The sequence below is a fragment of the Falco naumanni genome, chromosome 7, assembly GCF_017639655.2.
Source record: "Falco naumanni isolate bFalNau1 chromosome 7, bFalNau1.pat, whole genome shotgun sequence".
NCBI lineage: Eukaryota > Metazoa > Chordata > Aves > Falconiformes > Falconidae > Falco > Falco naumanni.
This window is the reverse complement of record NC_054060.1, coordinates 24,268,939-24,285,577: the sequence shown is the minus strand read 5'-3', so window position 1 is coordinate 24,285,577 and position 16,639 is coordinate 24,268,939. Positions and strand designations below refer to the sequence as shown.

At 46.7% G+C, this 16,639-nt stretch overlaps 1 long non-coding RNA gene across 1 annotated transcript; it reads left to right on the top strand.

Moving 5' to 3' along the window:
- The first annotated feature begins 1,874 nt into the window (after positions 1–1,874).
- LOC121091887 lies at positions 1,875–15,652 on the top strand. Its single transcript, XR_005829072.1, has 3 exons — positions 1,875–2,028; positions 13,747–13,749; positions 15,642–15,652. It is a non-coding gene; the product is annotated as an uncharacterized LOC121091887 (long non-coding RNA).
- Positions 15,653–16,639: the final 987 nt, after the last annotated feature.

The following is a 16,639-nucleotide window of genomic DNA, read 5'->3' as shown; positions in this document are numbered from 1 at the left end:
ACACACACACACGTGCACTTGCACACATGTGCACAGAGATGCTGCTCAAGCCAGAAAGGCACCCCCCAGTCCTGTGCTAACCCTACTCACCCTTGCGTCCCCTCCTGCCTTTCCCCTCCTTAATTCCTGCAGACACCCCAGCCCCTCTTCAGCCCTGCCCTGTCCACCCACCCCCTCACAGGGCCACATGGCCCACAGCAAGTTTACACAGCCCCACAGCCCCCTCCAGCACCCCATAATGAGTTTGTGCTCTCCCCCGAGCCCCAGGACCCCCTTGTTCCCCTTCCTATCCTTCCCACGTTTCCCCCACAGTCCATCTATTGGTCACCCTGAGCTCTGGCCGCCACTGTCCCCTGCTCCGAGGGTTGTGTACCTGACTGTAATACCAGGCTCTGTAGGCTCCTCTGCTTTTAGCTGGATGGCTGTTAACCAGACGTCCTCATAAACCAGATGTCCCTCGTTCAGGTCCCTACAGACCCTTACAGGCCAGGCAGCCTTGCAAAGAGCTTCCATCCCTTGGCCCCAGCAGGCAGCCCTGGCTGCTGAGGGGAACCACCCTCCGCACCAGACCTGGGACCCCCCACGCCAGGGACCCCCTCCACCCGGGAGCATGTTGGAGAGTGGCCAGCAGGTGGGGGGAGGGGAACCACCCCCTCTGCTCTGCTCCAGTGAGGTGCATCTGCAGTGCTGTGTCCAGTGCTGGGCTCCTCGGTTCAAGACAGGGAACTGCTGGAGAGGGGCCAGCAGAGGCTACGAGGATGATGAGGGGACGGGAGCATCTCCCTGATGAGGACAGGCTGAGGGATCTGGGGCTGTTCAGCCTGGAGAAGGCTGAGAGGGATCTTATCAATGCCTACAAATACCTTAAGGGCGGGTGCCAAGAGGACGGGGCCAGGCTCTTTTCAGCGGTGCCCAGCGACAGGACAAGGGGCAACGGGCACATGCTGCAACACGGGGAGTTCCACCTGAACGTGAGGAGAAACGTCTTTACCGTGAGGGTGCCGGAGCGCTGGGACGGGCTGCCCAGAGAGGCGGTGGGGTCTCCTGCTCTGGAGACATCCAAACCCACCTGGACGTGGCTCTGCAGCCCGCTCTGGGAGACCCTGCTTGAGCAGGGGATGGGCTGGGTGGTCTCCAGAGGCCCTTTCTGTGGGAGAGGAGGATAGAGAATGTCTGAAGAGAGATATATGAGAGGAGGATGGAGAATGTCTGATCTGGCAGGAGATGAGAGAACAGCTGCATATTGTGAAGGAAAGTAAGAAAGATAAACATGACTGTCTAGTAGTCAAAAGGTGTCTGTATGCCTCTAGTGATATATAGCTATGTAGCTGCATGACTGATTTCTGCCCTGAGCCTGGTGGTACATACAGCTGGAATTTGCATCCAGGCTCAGAGATATAAATATGAATTTCTCTGTACAATAAAGTGTCTCTGGTTACTCCACAACATGAGTCCATGCCTTCATATGCCACAAATGGCACCCAACTTGAGGCTGTAGAGCCCAAACCAGTGACATAGCCTGACTGAACCAGGATCCACAGAAATTTTGTGCACCGGTCACCTACAAAAAAAGGTGAGCAGTCAGGAACGATGGGAGGGAAGTTATCCTGAGACCAATAGCGCAGCCTGGCTGTATTGCAACGGCTGCTTGCAGCTCAGCAACGAGCTGTGGTGGGTCCACAGCTGGTGACTCTGTTAGAATGGATCCCTCACAAAGTGCCAGACTTTCCACCTGATGGCACTTTGCAAATTTCTGCCTGGCAAGCAGTCGGCAGAGATCGTATAGTGCTGCCGCGGAGGGGGACTCCACAGCGGGAATGCATTTAGAACCTTGGTGGCAAATCTTGACTACTCTTCATCAAGTGTCAACTAATTCTACTAACGGTGCTAAACCAGGGGAGGCTGTAAATTCCACTGACAGTGCGACTCTTCTCAATACATCGTCAATGATGGTGACTCTGTCCACACCTCCTCTGCCCCCAAAGTTCCTGTCGCTGGTTGCAGCGACCCTTCACAGCACAGGACCAAGTGTGGGAAAAGGACAACTCAGACAATGATTTTCATTGACACTGAGAAACCTTTTGATCCAGGTCCTATAGATCCAGAAAAGGAACCAGACCTTTTCCCTTCCCTGCCCACTGCCACCACCACCACCACCACTCCCCACCCCCGCCCCACCCCAATGACTTGATTGTGTTTTCAGGGAGGGTGAAAGGGTGTCTGGGGGATCAGTGGCAGGGATGCAAGCAGGAAGCGCTTAAGCGAGGGGATTTGGGAGTCATGATGGCATGTCCAGTATTGTATCAGCCAGATCAGCCTCCAGAGTGGCAGCCTGTGCAATACGAGGCTGTTAAAGAGTTAAGCAAAGCAGTACGGGAAGGGAGGATTCATAATACATTTGCTATGTCCCTTCTTGAAGTGATAGCAGAGCCTTACACACTCGCACCGCATGATTGGAGGTCATTGCTTCACGTGGTACTGACTCTGACACAGTATATGATGTGGTTATCTGACTTTCGTGAGCTATGTGTGTATTGGCCTCGATTGAAAACCTTAATTGGGGAATTGCTGTTAGCTATGAGCAGTTATATTTTGTAGCATAATTATATGCTGCAAATAATTATGCAGACTGCTCCTGAGGTTTGTCACAGTGCCCTGTTGCCTTACAAGAGGTGGGAGTACTTTGCAGCACAGGAAACTGTACCAGCTACAGACTGGGATCAGAACTTGAGGGGCAAAGCACATGCTGTCCCTCTCTCATTCAATGCCATGAAACAAGGTAATGTCTAGAATCGCTTCTGTCTTCTATTTTAGGGCATCACTATCGAGGTCACAGGCGCACAGTTACATCCCCACTGCTATTGTTCAGCCAGCTCACTGACAAGATTGCAGAGAGCATCAGTGTCGCAACAGAAATGGGAACTTTGGCATTAATTTTACGTACAGGAGCACAGTTTGCCTCTCTCTGACGATGTCCTTGCATGCCTGCTTTCCTGTGCATCTGCTGCCATGAGTCAAGGATGGTGTCCTTTCCTCAGCTCCACAGGAGAAGGGAAATGTATTTGCCCATCTGGCTCCAAAACAGAAGGATCTCTCAAGAACTTACAGCTGGTTTTCTGCGTACAGGAGGGCACAGCATAAACTCAAAGCTGGGCATGTGCTTTACTGTTAACAATATACCTTCTGTAAAATGAGTCTTATATCAGTCCAGTTGCTTACTTGGGTCGGGAGATGAGGCATGAAGGGAGGCTTCTTTGACCAAGACAGCAATTTTCATTTGTTTTTCAGGAAAAATATGCCTGGGTGTGTAAGAGTCAGGAGCCCAGCTCTGGAGCTGGAAGCAAGCCCTTCAGCAGAGCACCCCGGGCATGACTCTGTAATCACCTTTCTGCAGCCCTTGCTGTCTGCCAGGTGACCAGCTCCAGTGCTTAGCACTTTTCCTGGCAGAGCTCCATCCCTAAGCTAATCACAAATGTCTTGTCCCCATGTGGGACTGCAGTTTAAGTCCAGGCTGAACACAGTGAGCTACTATGACTGAAACAAGTTCCCAGGCTCCACTGCGTTTTGTGTGATTATTTTTTTTTCCTTTTCAGCAGTTTTCCTCCAACTCTGTCTGCCCAAAGTCTTGATATCAATTGCAGATCAGAGGCATAATTTTTCCTCTGTCAGTGGGGATTTTGCCTGGGTATATAGGTCAGCATTGGTCCTTTTCATCCCATTGTCTGTCATGTCTTCCAGTCTTCACAGCACCTAATATTTCTCCTGATATTTTTAAAATACACCTTTTGCATCTCTTTTTTCCTCAACCTGGCTGTACTCTGCTGGCATTGGAGCCTCTCTCCACTCTGTGTCTGATGTTAGAGGCAAGCATTGGACAATGTTTTATACATGTTCCGGAATTTCCTTAAGCCTTTGAGCCTTTTGCTCAGGTATCCTGGATTTGTCAGACAGATACTTCCATCGCACAACTCAAATGTTCAATAATAATAGTCTGGATCTTTTCAAATATCAAAACTTACTCCCACTGCAAGTCAATCATCAGAGAAACAAGAGACAAGTAGGATAGCTGAGAATTGCCTGCCAACTTTCTTTCTCTATAAAAGTTCATGAAGGCAGGCAAACTATAAATGACTTGTCAAAGACAGCTTAAAGAGACAAACTGAGAATATAATTATGGCCTCACAGAAACAAAGTATTTGCACAGATATGCTGGAGTGAGGGCACGTAGAGAGAAAGATGTCTCAGAAGTGGAGAGTGTGTGCCCAGAGACAGCAGGCTGTAAGTCACACTCTGAGAAGATGTTCCAGGAGGTCAGAGAAAGCACAAATTATGGAATGACAAATGTGGCAGCACCATGATAAGAATATTGTGGGCTTCAGGTTGGAGAGTATTGCTTGCCTGACCCCCAACCTCACTGATCGTATACAGTTCTGGTCCTCACAATTCAAGAAAGAAGCAGACAGACTGGAGAGGGTCCAAAGGAGGGCCATGAAGATGATCAAAAGGCTGGAGAACCTGCCCTGTGAGGAGAAACTGAGGAGTTGTCTTCTCTCCCTGAAGAGGAGAAGGCTTGGGGGGAACCTCATCACAGCATTCCAGTACTTAAAGGGTGGCTCCAAAGAGGGTAGAGGCTCCCTCTTCACAAGGAGCCACATGGAGAAGACAAGGGACAATGGGTACAAGTGGCATTGGGAGAGGTTTCATCTTAATATATACAAGAAATTTTTTTACATTGGAAACAGTCATTCACTGGAACAGCCTCCCCAGGGATGGGGTGGAGCTCCCATCACTGGAGGTTTCCAACGTGTGGCTGGGCAGGGTGCTAGGAAATCTCATCTGGGCTCCCTTTCCCAATGAAAGACTGGACCAGACAATCTTTCAGGGTCCCTTCCAACCTGGTCTGCTCTATGATTCTATGATTTTATGATCTGTAGAAATTAAGGATATAAAAATATTACAGGATTTTTTAGTTGTTACTGTACAAGAACCCTATATTTGAAGACCAAATATGGTGGCTACAAAAACAAAGGAAGGTGCCTCATAGCATGCTTTTCTTAGCATTTATATACATATATATAATAATGCAAATAAACACCGGCAAATACAGTCATTTATGACAAGAAATTTAAAACATCTGAGATATAACAAATATGATTCTATGAAACTGAGGTTCTATGATTCTATGAAATACGAACATAAACTATTTTTGGTGTGCATTTACCATGGCAGCACCACAGCATTGCAGAGGCTGGAGTTTGGCTCCATTTACTGCCAGGAGCCCTTCAGGACACAACAGCAGCAGAAGCAACTCTGAAATGCTGATGGAAGCAGTCTGTACACCTGTGCCCCTCACACATGCCAGCAGAACCGCATTCAGATGGCAAACCATCGCTCATCCTGCCTTCTGAGCCTGGGAGGTGCTGGACCCCCCGGACGGCAGCCCTCACCTCACGGCCACCCCTTTCTGAGCACTTTCTACACCCCACAGCAATTTTCTGTGCTGAGAGACCAAGCTCTCCTTTGTTCCTTCTCTATCCCAATATCATGTTCACTGTAGTAATGTTCAGTGTGTGTCTATCATTAAACATCTTTTTTTATTTATGCATGAATAAATGAAACTTTGCATTATTAATATTTTAATTAACTTTTACACAAGGTTTTTTGTTTTTTTTTTAATTCCTGGTTTCATCTCTCTATCTTGAGCCATCTTTACAAGGTGTTTAACTACAGACTTCCTCTCCTGTCACTTGTGCAAAGTCTTTAACTGCAGCATGTGCAGAAAGCATCTTCAGAGCAAGCTGCTGCTGAAAAACCACAGATTTGACTCTTCATAAAAATACTTCACCATTTGTGTTTCTGCCATTGTTAAGTTCTCTCTTGGAAAGGTTAATGCATTTTGTCCTGTAGTGCTGCAGCTTCTCATATCTCTTCTGAGAGCTTTCACATGAGGAACCCAGATCACTTTCTCTGATTCATAACCAGCATATGAGAAATAGCCACATGCTTTCCCTTGGGAAAGGCAGACTGGGAGCTAGTGGATACCCATGACTGTAAGGGGCTGAATTATTTAGCATTTTGTTTAATGATTCCACCAGGAAAGTAGAAATGGGCTAATGAATCTACTGTGAAGCTGTAAGTCCTTTTCCTGTTCATAAACACGGTGCTGGTCTTCTGGCACAGACCTCCTGAACAGTGATAACCTGTGGAAGATAAAGCTGAAGGGCTTCATATAGACAGGCTTGGAACTGAAGAAAAAAAACAACAACAGAAACCCACAAAAAACCAACAAAAATCCCCAAACATTGACATTAGAAAGGTATAAAGGATATGTGTTTCCTCTCCCCGAACTAGAGCAGCTATGCTGTACTCCCACTGTCATCACTGTAATCATGAAACCTCTGACTTCATGTTTAAAAGGTCACCTAATTACACCAGCTTTGCAGAAAATATTCCTGTGTTTCTAATGGGAGTCCTACCACCCTCGTAGTGAGACCTTGGCTCAGGTGAAACAAGGTAACTGCTGCAGGTGATGTGGGTGAGAGTCATGAACGCTGGTAAAAAGGTATAAATACCTCTTCCAAAGCAAGCTTAACTTCTCTGTTTGTTGGCTGGGTGGTATCATTTCTGTGGAGCCCAGGGGAAGGCTGTCAGGCAGCCGCTAGCACTTCTGGGCTCAGCACCTCCATTGCCCGGTGGAACACTGAACCCTCCCTGGCATCTCCTACCTCTGAAGCTAAGAAGGCAAGCTCCCGTGCTTTCCCCTTCCTCAAGAAGTATGGCTACTTCTTTGTGTGCTGTAGTGCAACTAGCAGGAATTGGACTTACCTTCTTATGTACCAAAACTTTGTTTGAGAGCACAAGACTCAGTGATGTTGGAATGATCTGGCAAAGATAACACAAAAGAAAACAAGTGCAGTCAGGGGAAGCTTCCCTCCTTGCTCAGCTCATCTCCTGCTGCAATTGTTCAGGCTGCTCTGAAGCCTTCAAATAGTGACATCAAATAGATGTGGGCCCATAAATTATTTTTTTTTCAGTCAGGAGTCTGAAAACTTCAGGTTTTTTTGCTCCATGTGCTCATTGCTGCCTGCAAGAGGATGGGTGTGTTCCCTGCAGCTGGCAGGGACTGCCAGCACACAGCTGCTCCTTTGAGCTACAGTGGGATAGCTCCAGGCGCTCTCTGTTCTCCTATTTTGTCTGTTGTGAGGGTCCTTCCCTGAACTGTGTGTGGCTCTTACTTAATTCAAATATTTTGAAAACTGTAGAAAGTATCAAATATTAGGTGGCTATGACTGGTTCCAAAATGATTTTCTTGTGTACGTATTGTTTTATTGCTAAATGACAATGGTATGCTTGCTCCTGCAGTCATAGCCTAAGTCAGAAGATTAGTGCTTAATTGGGGAAAAATAACAGGACAAGAATTAAATAATTAGGATGAGGAAGGTACTCCATTAACTGATTGCTTATGCCAAGTAATTCAGCTTCAAAATTTGCCGTTGTTGGTTTTCCAACATAAATGTAGAGAGACTGGTGCTTCATTAAATCTGTAAGGTTCTTCCAGACTGAGCAGTGGTTGACCACTCACAATAAGTTAATTAAAGCTGTCTTACACTAGCAAAGGCAAATGTTGGTGGAGACTAATTGATTTCCTGTTACTATGCATGCAGGACTGAGTGATGTACTAGGCACACTTTGTCTACACCCACTTCATCTAAGTCAAGTGCAAGCCTTGGTGTGCTATTAATTTTACCTTTTCATTAGTAACTGCTGTTAAAGTGAAACACCATAACTGTCTGAGATACAGATCCAGTTTTTCCTCAGTTTACTATGCAGCTTCCAGGTAATAGTTTATTTTATCCCAAGGTATACACGTTAAAAAAAGACTGTTGGTAAATCCTGATGATTTAGTCACATTTCTCTGACCCTTCGTCTTTGCCAAGTATATTTACTAATGCTCACTGTCTGAGCACTGCCTCTTGCTCTTTGCGTGTCATGGACGTTTTCTGGGGTCAGATGGGGAAGGATGGAGTGTGTTTTGGATGTCCCTTTCACTGTGATAAGGGGAGCAGAATTGTCCAGGAAACCCCTCTCCTTTTCTCTTGCCTTTAAGCCAGCTTGACAGATACAGAGTGTTTCAGCCAACTGATGCAAAAGAATTTGGGCGTCACAGGAGCACTTCTAATAAATACCATTGACACTGCCTGAGCCTTCTTTATCTTCCCTTCTGTTAGAAGGACTTACCCAGTGATATAGGACCAGCTCCCTGCTATGTGTAGCTCTCGCCCTGCAGTAACAACGCTGAGCAGCGTCTGATACCTGCATTGCTAATAGATCAGTCATATTTCTTTACCCTCAAACTGAGGTACGAAATAAACAACTCTGATTGTGCACAAACACCAGATAGTCTCTGTTCTGTGGAGAGAACTTCCCCACTCCACCTCCACAAAATCCTGTAACTCAGCAGTGGGTGCAAAGATTTAATCAACAACACTCTAAAAAAGTGATTATTTTTTTAAACAATTCCTATACCTCCTGGCAATACCTGGTCTAAAGTTTTTATGAAATCATTCATTAATTACAGAAATACAAGTTCAGGTACAGTGAAACTGCATGTAAATTCAGCTGAAATATAGCAGTGAGTTTGTTTCTAAAAATAGGGGGGAAGTGAAAAAGATTAAATGTTTCCTTAGGGAGTTGAAAAAGTTCCAGTATTTGCTTAAAGAGAAGGTTTTGAGACTGAGTTTTATAGGCAGAAAATGTGCTCATTCTGAACGAATGAAAAGACTGAGCCTGGGAAAGTCTGGGGCTGTGTGCGGGGAGAGGAGAGGCACTGTCACTGTGCTCTAGCCCGGGGGTGGTGGTTACGCTCCGGGCTCTGCCTGGGGGCCGTGTGCTCCAGTGCCTGGCTGAGGGGATGGAGTGCTGCTCCCAGCGCTGCTGTGCGGTGGTACGGGTCAGTACCGACGCATTTCTGAGGAGGTAGGCTCCAGCACCTTCACCTGAAGTGCACATTTATCTCCTGTTAGCTCTGGGAGTGTGTTGAAAGGCTGAGAACCTAAGAGCCGTTCTCAGCGGTCTGTGGGCAGCTCTGAGCCTACCAAGGGCTTCTCCAAGGCCGGGCCTTGCAAGCAGCCGTGTGCTTGACTGGTAACTCTCTAGAATGTTAGCTCCACCAGGATGGACAACAGCACCCTTCCATCTCCTCTCTGCACAACTAAGCTCTTGCATCATCTGCCCTTTTCCCATTTATTTACTCGGGATCATGTTGCTCTTCCTCCTCACTGCCATTTTCAGGCAATAAAGTATTTTGCCAACTGTAAGCTGTATGGTAACAAAGACAGATCTTGTATGAATTAGAAGAGGGGACAGCTTAGCCTACTCTGAACTGATCATGCCTTCAACAAAATTTCAGCTGCATTTGGAGTCTGTGACACCTGAGGTGTTTCTCTATTCATTTTGCAGCTGGACCTCAAATGCGCTGTTCACGGTTTGCATCATTCTTGTCTGCTTCTATGCCTGTACTTGGCATTCTTGGTCTAACCTCCTGGTGGAAGATGGTTTTGGAGGCTGTTCTGCTCATATCACAGGAGGAGGGAAGTGAAATTCCTCTCTTTGAGCTCAGGCAAGAGGACAAGAGCTTGAGCAGCACAAATTCTGGGTGCCACACACCCCTGTGCCCCACTGGGGGAGGGTTTAGACAGAGCAGGCAGATGCATACTACTGTGTCTCTTCCTCAGGACTCTGTCCCACAGTCCTTTCCCCTCTTATTTCTTATCCCAAGAAATTTGCACTGCTCTGCTGAGATAAATTTGCCATTTGAAAGTCATTAAGGATCATGCGGTCACTGACACTGTTTTCAGTTCTGGGTTCAACCATTTGAATGGGGAAAATTCTGGCAAAGCCCTGAGTATTTTGCCCCTAGTAAAAGTTTTCTTTAAGCTCTGGTATCTAAAGGCCAATTTTGAAAGGAGACAGGACTGTTTGTACTGCTCCCTAAAAACTCTAATTATGTTTTGGGTTTTAGTGTGCAGAATTGTAAATATTGTAATTGCATTAAATTCCTCCTTTAATGGACAAAGAGCTGTGTAATTACAGCAGTGTGTTAACACCTCTGTAATGGTTGTTTAAGCATTTTAATTATACACTGTTCCCAAGTGTTGGACTCTTCTCTGGGAGTGCAGTCCTGGGTGCCAGTTTGTAAGCCCTTAGTGTGGAAATTCATTTTTTCTCTGATTTATATGGGAACATTGTGAAAGTTTGGGGGTGTGCCAAAAGCTGTGATAGTCTTTCTGCTCTTTGATTACCTCATCTGTACCTCCTGAATAAAAGTCCTCCACCAAAGTCCAGCAATATCTGCAGGTCCCCAAAAGCATCTGCCAGCCTTCGAGTTCTCCAAAGGAGGTCTTGGGCTGCAAGTTCCCTGCTCTGCCTTGGTGAGTCGCATTATCTGGTTTTATTACCAGTGAAGGTAAGCGCACCCCAGGTGTTAGGCTCACCATCACTTGTGTCTGGTACGAGACAGCCTGTATGATTTTTCATTGAAAAGGGGTGTGTGTTCGACTCACCCAGCTACACCGGCTGCTCCCCATGGGTTGGACTCGAGCTTTGTTCTGGAGGCTAGTGGGACCGGAGATCCCCAGAGCAAATCTCTGAGCTCTCCTAGGGCTCTCTTCTTGCACTTTAAAGCACCACCCACAAGTCAGCTTCCTTGCTCCTCACCAAGAGAGTAGATTAATTCCTTCTCTTACTTTGCTCCTGCTACCCTTTCAATGATGATCACTGTGTGTAACTTGTCTGTGAGGTCTGCTGCATCCTCACTGCCATTATGGGAGCATTCTCTGGACATGCATCCTTCCATGGCAAAGGCCTAATGCAGTCTTATCTTTCTATTGTGATTTTTTTTTTTTTAACACTACACACTATCTTCAGACACGGTATTAGCCTAATCAATGTGTGTGACAAGAGAAAGGTTTACCTGTGCCTTCTTCCTATGATAACACACACCTTTCACCAGTATTAATTTTCCTGGCATGAAGCACATGGAGCTGAAGGGGCCTCCTGCATCACGGACACTAGTGTCCTGAATGCACTGTTGCTCCAGAGGTGTACATACAGAGGAACAAAAACACGGGAGCTAAAGCACTATAATAACTAAAAAATATAATTTCATTTTGAAATGTGATTTAAGAACTATGCCATATGGCTTAGCAAGGAAATCACTCACAACAGCTGGTTTAAGAGTGAAAGTTTTAGTGACTCTGTCCACAAACAGTGGCAATACAGAGCTTCAGAAAAAAATCTGCATCTCTGGCAAAAAAAAATTATTATCAGCTCTCTAGCCTACTGAACATGCCAGATGTACACTTGGGAAATTCCTTGTTCTCTGAGCCTGATGTGACCCACCAGACTTTAATGAGCTGCAGCTTTTAAAGATGTTGTTTGCTACCATTTCCAGCTATAGTCATGGCCACACAAAGGTCCTGCTGGGCTCTCTCTGGTGCTTCATCCAAAAAGTAGAAAGCCCTGATATCCTCAGGTCCTGCCTAGTGCACCTGGAAGAGTTTAACAGTGACATATTTTTGGCCCGTGCCAAGGGCTCTTGTAGGTGTGAGGAGCAGACAGGGATGTTGTAAGTGGAGGGATAAGGGAACTGGTCCCTCACCTCCTCACAGACTGTTGGCATATTCATTTGTACCATTCAACACCTCTGAGACTCAGTGGTGCTTAAATAACCAAATGGCAGGAGGTCCCTGCTGATTCTTTTTCTTCTGCTAAAGCAGAACTATTTTTTTCTGTGACTTGGGAAACTGACACATGAGCCTGAGGGTTTTTTTTCCTTTTGTCCTGGTTTCAGCTGGGATGGGGTTAATTTTGCTCTGAGCAGCTGGAGCAGCGCTGTGGTGTGGATGTGGTGTGAGAGCAATGCTGACAGCACACGGTGGGTTTGGTTGTTGCTGGGGATGTTTGTACTAAATCAAGTTTCTCAGGCCCTGCCAGTGAGAGGGCTGGGGGGGGCACGGGGTATGGGGAGGGGGTGCAGTTGGGACAGCTGACCCAAACTAATCGAAGGGACATCCCATACCATATGATGTCATGGTCAATATATATATAAGCTGGGGGAGGAAGAAGGAAGGGGGGGACATTCAGCATTATGACGTTTGTCTGCCCAAGCCCCCGTCACCGTGATGGAGCCCGGCTGCCCTGGGGATGGCTGAGCACCTGCCTGCCCTGGGCAGCGGTGGGTGAACTCCTGGGTTTGCTTTGCTGCTGTGCGCGGCTTCTGCTTTGCCTCTTAAAGTGTCTTTGTCTCAGCCCGGGAGTTTTCCCACTTTTACCCTTCTGATCCTCCCCCCCATCCCACAAGGCTGTGTGGGACTTGGTTGCTGACTGGGGTTAAACCATGACACCTTGTAACTCCTGGCTTGATCAGATTTGTTTTAGAATAACATGTCCAACTGAAATCAGAAATTTAAGCATCAGCAATATCGAAACCATGAATAATAGGTGTAAATTATTTTTAAAATATAAATAACAAAACAATCTAATAATTTGGGGTTTAGTTTCATGATCAGCACATCTTATTAGAGGTTTTACTGGGAGGAGTTTCAGCGTGGCTGGCTAATGTGAGTTACCACCACATATATTTAGGCTCTGTTCAGTGTGGGCGTGTGAGCTGTAAGAGACTGAAGTCTGGGTGTAAGCCAGAACAAAGACCTCGGGACAAATGGCAGCAGCTCCTTGCAGCAGCCAACAGCGGGATGAAGGCTTCCTGGAGCTGGGCCCAGACATGGGCAAGAGCTGCACAAACAGAGCCCCAGAATCGGGCGAGATGGCAGTCAGGAGGAGACGTAAATACTTGATGCCATGAGCAGTGCTGAGCTCGGTTATTACTAGTTGATGAACATACTGGAGGGACGGGCCAGTGAGGAGGGACCAGCCTGTCCGTTCCTACATGCTGTTAGCCTGACTGCCCGAAGCACAGGTGTTTTTATGAGCGGGCTCTTCCTCGTGTTCTTTTTTTGGGGAATAGAACTAAATGGGAATAGATGGGTGTTAAGTCTGCAAGTGGTCAGTTACTGTCTGGTATAAAATGGATAAAGGGCAGTCTGTATGGCATTTTAAATAATTTTCCAGATGAAATCAGGATGAACTTTGGCCGAAAAGGCAAATAAGATCAGGGTGGGATTATTTTTAAAAAGAAGGGGATTCAAGCATGTTATTTTAATGCAAAAAACAGACAAGTGTGAGAGGCAAAGAACAGCAAAAGCAAAGTGAGGGATCAGAGAGGGTATATACAGGTGTGACCAGGCAAACGGAGGGCAGGAGGGGAGAAAATGAGAAATTTCTTTCTCACAGAGGGAAAGGAGAGAGCTGCAGAAGGGCAGCAGAGCAGACGGTGGGGAAAGGCCCTTTTCATCTTTCCAGTCCCTTCCCAGAGTAGGGCAAAACGCGGGACTCGGTGGAGGGTAGAGTCTGGCAAGGAAAGGTGTACAGTTTCAGCTGGAAGGGAAGAAGTGCTGGGGCTGGAGCATGGGGCAGTGGAGCCCAGCCTGGCATGGGGGCCGCAGCTCGCCATCCGGCATCACCCCTCTGGGGTGTCAGGGGGAGAGGAGGGAGGAGGTGGAGGCCCCAGCGCTGGCAGCAGCTGCCCTGCACAGGCGGGGCTGAGCTCCTGCGGCGAGGCGGTGGCTTTGTGTGCATCGGCGGGGTGGGATGCAGGTCTTCGTGCTGAGGACAGCTTGCATAGAGGCAGTGGGGACGTTTGCCAAGGAAACATGTCCCTTCTCTTGAGAGAGATGTGGCACAGATTTTCTGTGTTCCTTCCAGTCCAAGACATAATAAGGCAACTTGCCAAGGGCAAGTTACCACTGTTCTTGGGCAGATGTTACCACTGACTAATGTAGACTCAGTTCTGTGAATCAACATTTTGCTCCCTCAGACGTGTCAGAAGGTGATCAGGAAAGAGAAGGTGAGCTCGTCTCCCAGACCCTTAAGCTGCCTGAGGCATCACCTCACTTCGTTGTGAGGATCATCTCACTGCTCCCACTTTTCTTCTATTGTCCTCCCTTTTCTGGGGAGACCCCTTTTCTAATCATTAATAAAGAAATACTATTATGAAATAAATCTTTAATCTTGTATAACAATTCACTCGAATCTCCTGGCCAAAGTCAAGCATGTTGGAGTCTCACAGCCAGAAAATGAAGCCTGTTCAGACATGATTTGGGAATTCCCTGGCTACACTTTAGATGTGCCTAAAAGCTGTGCTGAGGAGCAGAGACCCATCGAGTCCTCCTCACCCACGGAGTCACCTAGCTCTGGGTTGTGCAGCTGCTCTGCAGGAGTTACCTAAACCTGCTGTTGGCCAGCCCTTATTGCATCTTCCAGCTGCAGGCTCTGCTTTCCCTTCTTTTCTTAGTACACTACTAGGGTACTGCTGCTATTTCTGCAGTATCTTCTCCACAGGTCAGGTCCTCAGCCATATCTTCCCCAGGCACCCACTTAATTTCCCATTAGAACTCACTGGCTTGACATTAATTGGAAGTTTGGAGTCAAATATTGTTCAGCCAGCTTTAAAACTGCAAATTTTTGTTTTCTTGTGAATAACTTGTCATCTTTCATACACTTTTATTACTTTTTGCAAAAGAGGCATATTGATTCCTTATACTGTGCTGCTGAATGCTGCCTTTTCTCAGGGCAATCCCTGCCATCTCCTTCGTATGATTAACATGTGCATATGATTAACATGTGCATCATGTTCACTGGGCTATTGATTCCAGCAAATGAGAAAATATATACTGTCATTATGTTTAGATACATTTCCAGGAGGCAGGGAGAAGACGGCCACTGAAATTAACTGACTTTTGCTTTGATGCAGAATCCAGTTTGTTGCTTTTCCCTATGAGGAGGGCTGGTAGCGGGTCGCATGTTCTTACTGACAGTGGGAGCTTATGCGCATCCCCCCTTCAAATTCCTGGGCCATCAGCTTGGTCCTGCCCCATCCCTGCAGTGCTGCTGCAGGCAAAGCTGGCTGGGGTTTTACTGGGACAGATTGGCTACAGCCAGTGGCCCTGGGAGCTCCACTCTGGCACCGGCACAGGGCAGGACCCGGCTCCGCACCTGGACATGGGGAGCTGAGCAGGGGGACAGCTGGCCTCAGCCTCTAGCAGAAATAAAAGGCAATTCGAGCCAAGTCAGAGCTTTCCATCAGTGTTGTCTAATGGATTCTTGCTTCCTTAATTGTGAGAACAAAATTATAGAGGAGCCTGGGACGTCCTGCAACCCCACTCTGACCCCCCACTTCTGCACCTTAAGGTGCAGGGCGTGGGGTGTCTGCAGGCAGAGCAGGGCTCTCAGCATGGCGTGAGGGCTGAGCTCATAGTAGAGGGGAAAGGTTTGGATCAAAATGTTCATCTGCCTGAATTCTTTTGATCTCATCTGTTGCCTGTAGCCTTGCCAAACAAGACAAAGATACAATTCGCTTGCAAAGGCAGCTTCATCCCAATGTCAAAAGCTTCTGATTAGTGAGATCAGAGATGGAGCCCAAGATTGATATTTCAGTAACTCTTCCCACAATGAGGTGGAAACATCAGTATGACCCCAAACACATGCTCTAACACTGTGAGGAGGCAAGAACTGCAATTCAGCTGAGATCGGAGTCCCATAATTTGCCAGATCAGACATATTGTAACTCCAGGCTCATCTGCAGAATCAATTATGCCACATTTACAAATCACTGTAAAACCGTTTTAATCTGCAGAAAAATTATTTCCTTTTGCTCTCAGCTCTGATGAAAGCAAATTTTCATATCCTCCCTTTAAGCACACTTTGCCAGAAAAACATCTTCCAAAGTGGTCTGTCCAGCACTCCCATACTGGTCTTAGCTCAAACCTGTGCTGTGAACACCACGAGCATCTTTGTTATTTTGTCTTTCAGTAGATGACAAACTCTGGTCAGAGGCAGCGTCTCCTCACACATGTGTGAAATACCAGGAAACCTACGGGCTGTGTGCAGCATGATCAGTGAATACGGAGCTCACCCGAACAATGCAGGCCAAGGGCAGCGCCAGGACGCCTTTGTCTGTGGCGCTGCTTTGCTCTGCAAAGCTGTGCACAAAGTGCCACGTGAGAGCTAATAGCTCAGACAAAGCCCAGTGTTTCTGTTCTTCATTTGCTTGAAGTTTAGGAAAGAATGACCCCGGAATTTAATCAGGCTTGTGTCTATCTGGGAGCTGCTAAAGAGCTAAGGAAATAAGCAGACATGTCTTCTCAGAATGATGCGGGGATAATGCACAAAAGGCTTACAGGAATAATGTGTCCAGAGATTCATATAATACTGGAAGGCTTTTTAAACAATTTAGGCTGATGGAAACCTTTATATTACACCCATTTATATCCCTATTGTTCCTTGCTGTCAAATTTCTGGTTATAAGGTCAGGTTATATTTCTTTAAATATTCCTAGCATTCTTTTCTTGCTAGATAATTTCTCTGTTTTCACTAACTGCTGTATTTAGGGAGTCTGACTTGTTTGGAGTAGATTAATGCTATTTCTATTCTTTTTCTTTGTACCTCCATGAAAGCAATAGGTGCACGTCCTTCCATTTATTTTAGATCAGGCTCCAAAGCACTTTCAGGAGCAGTTCCC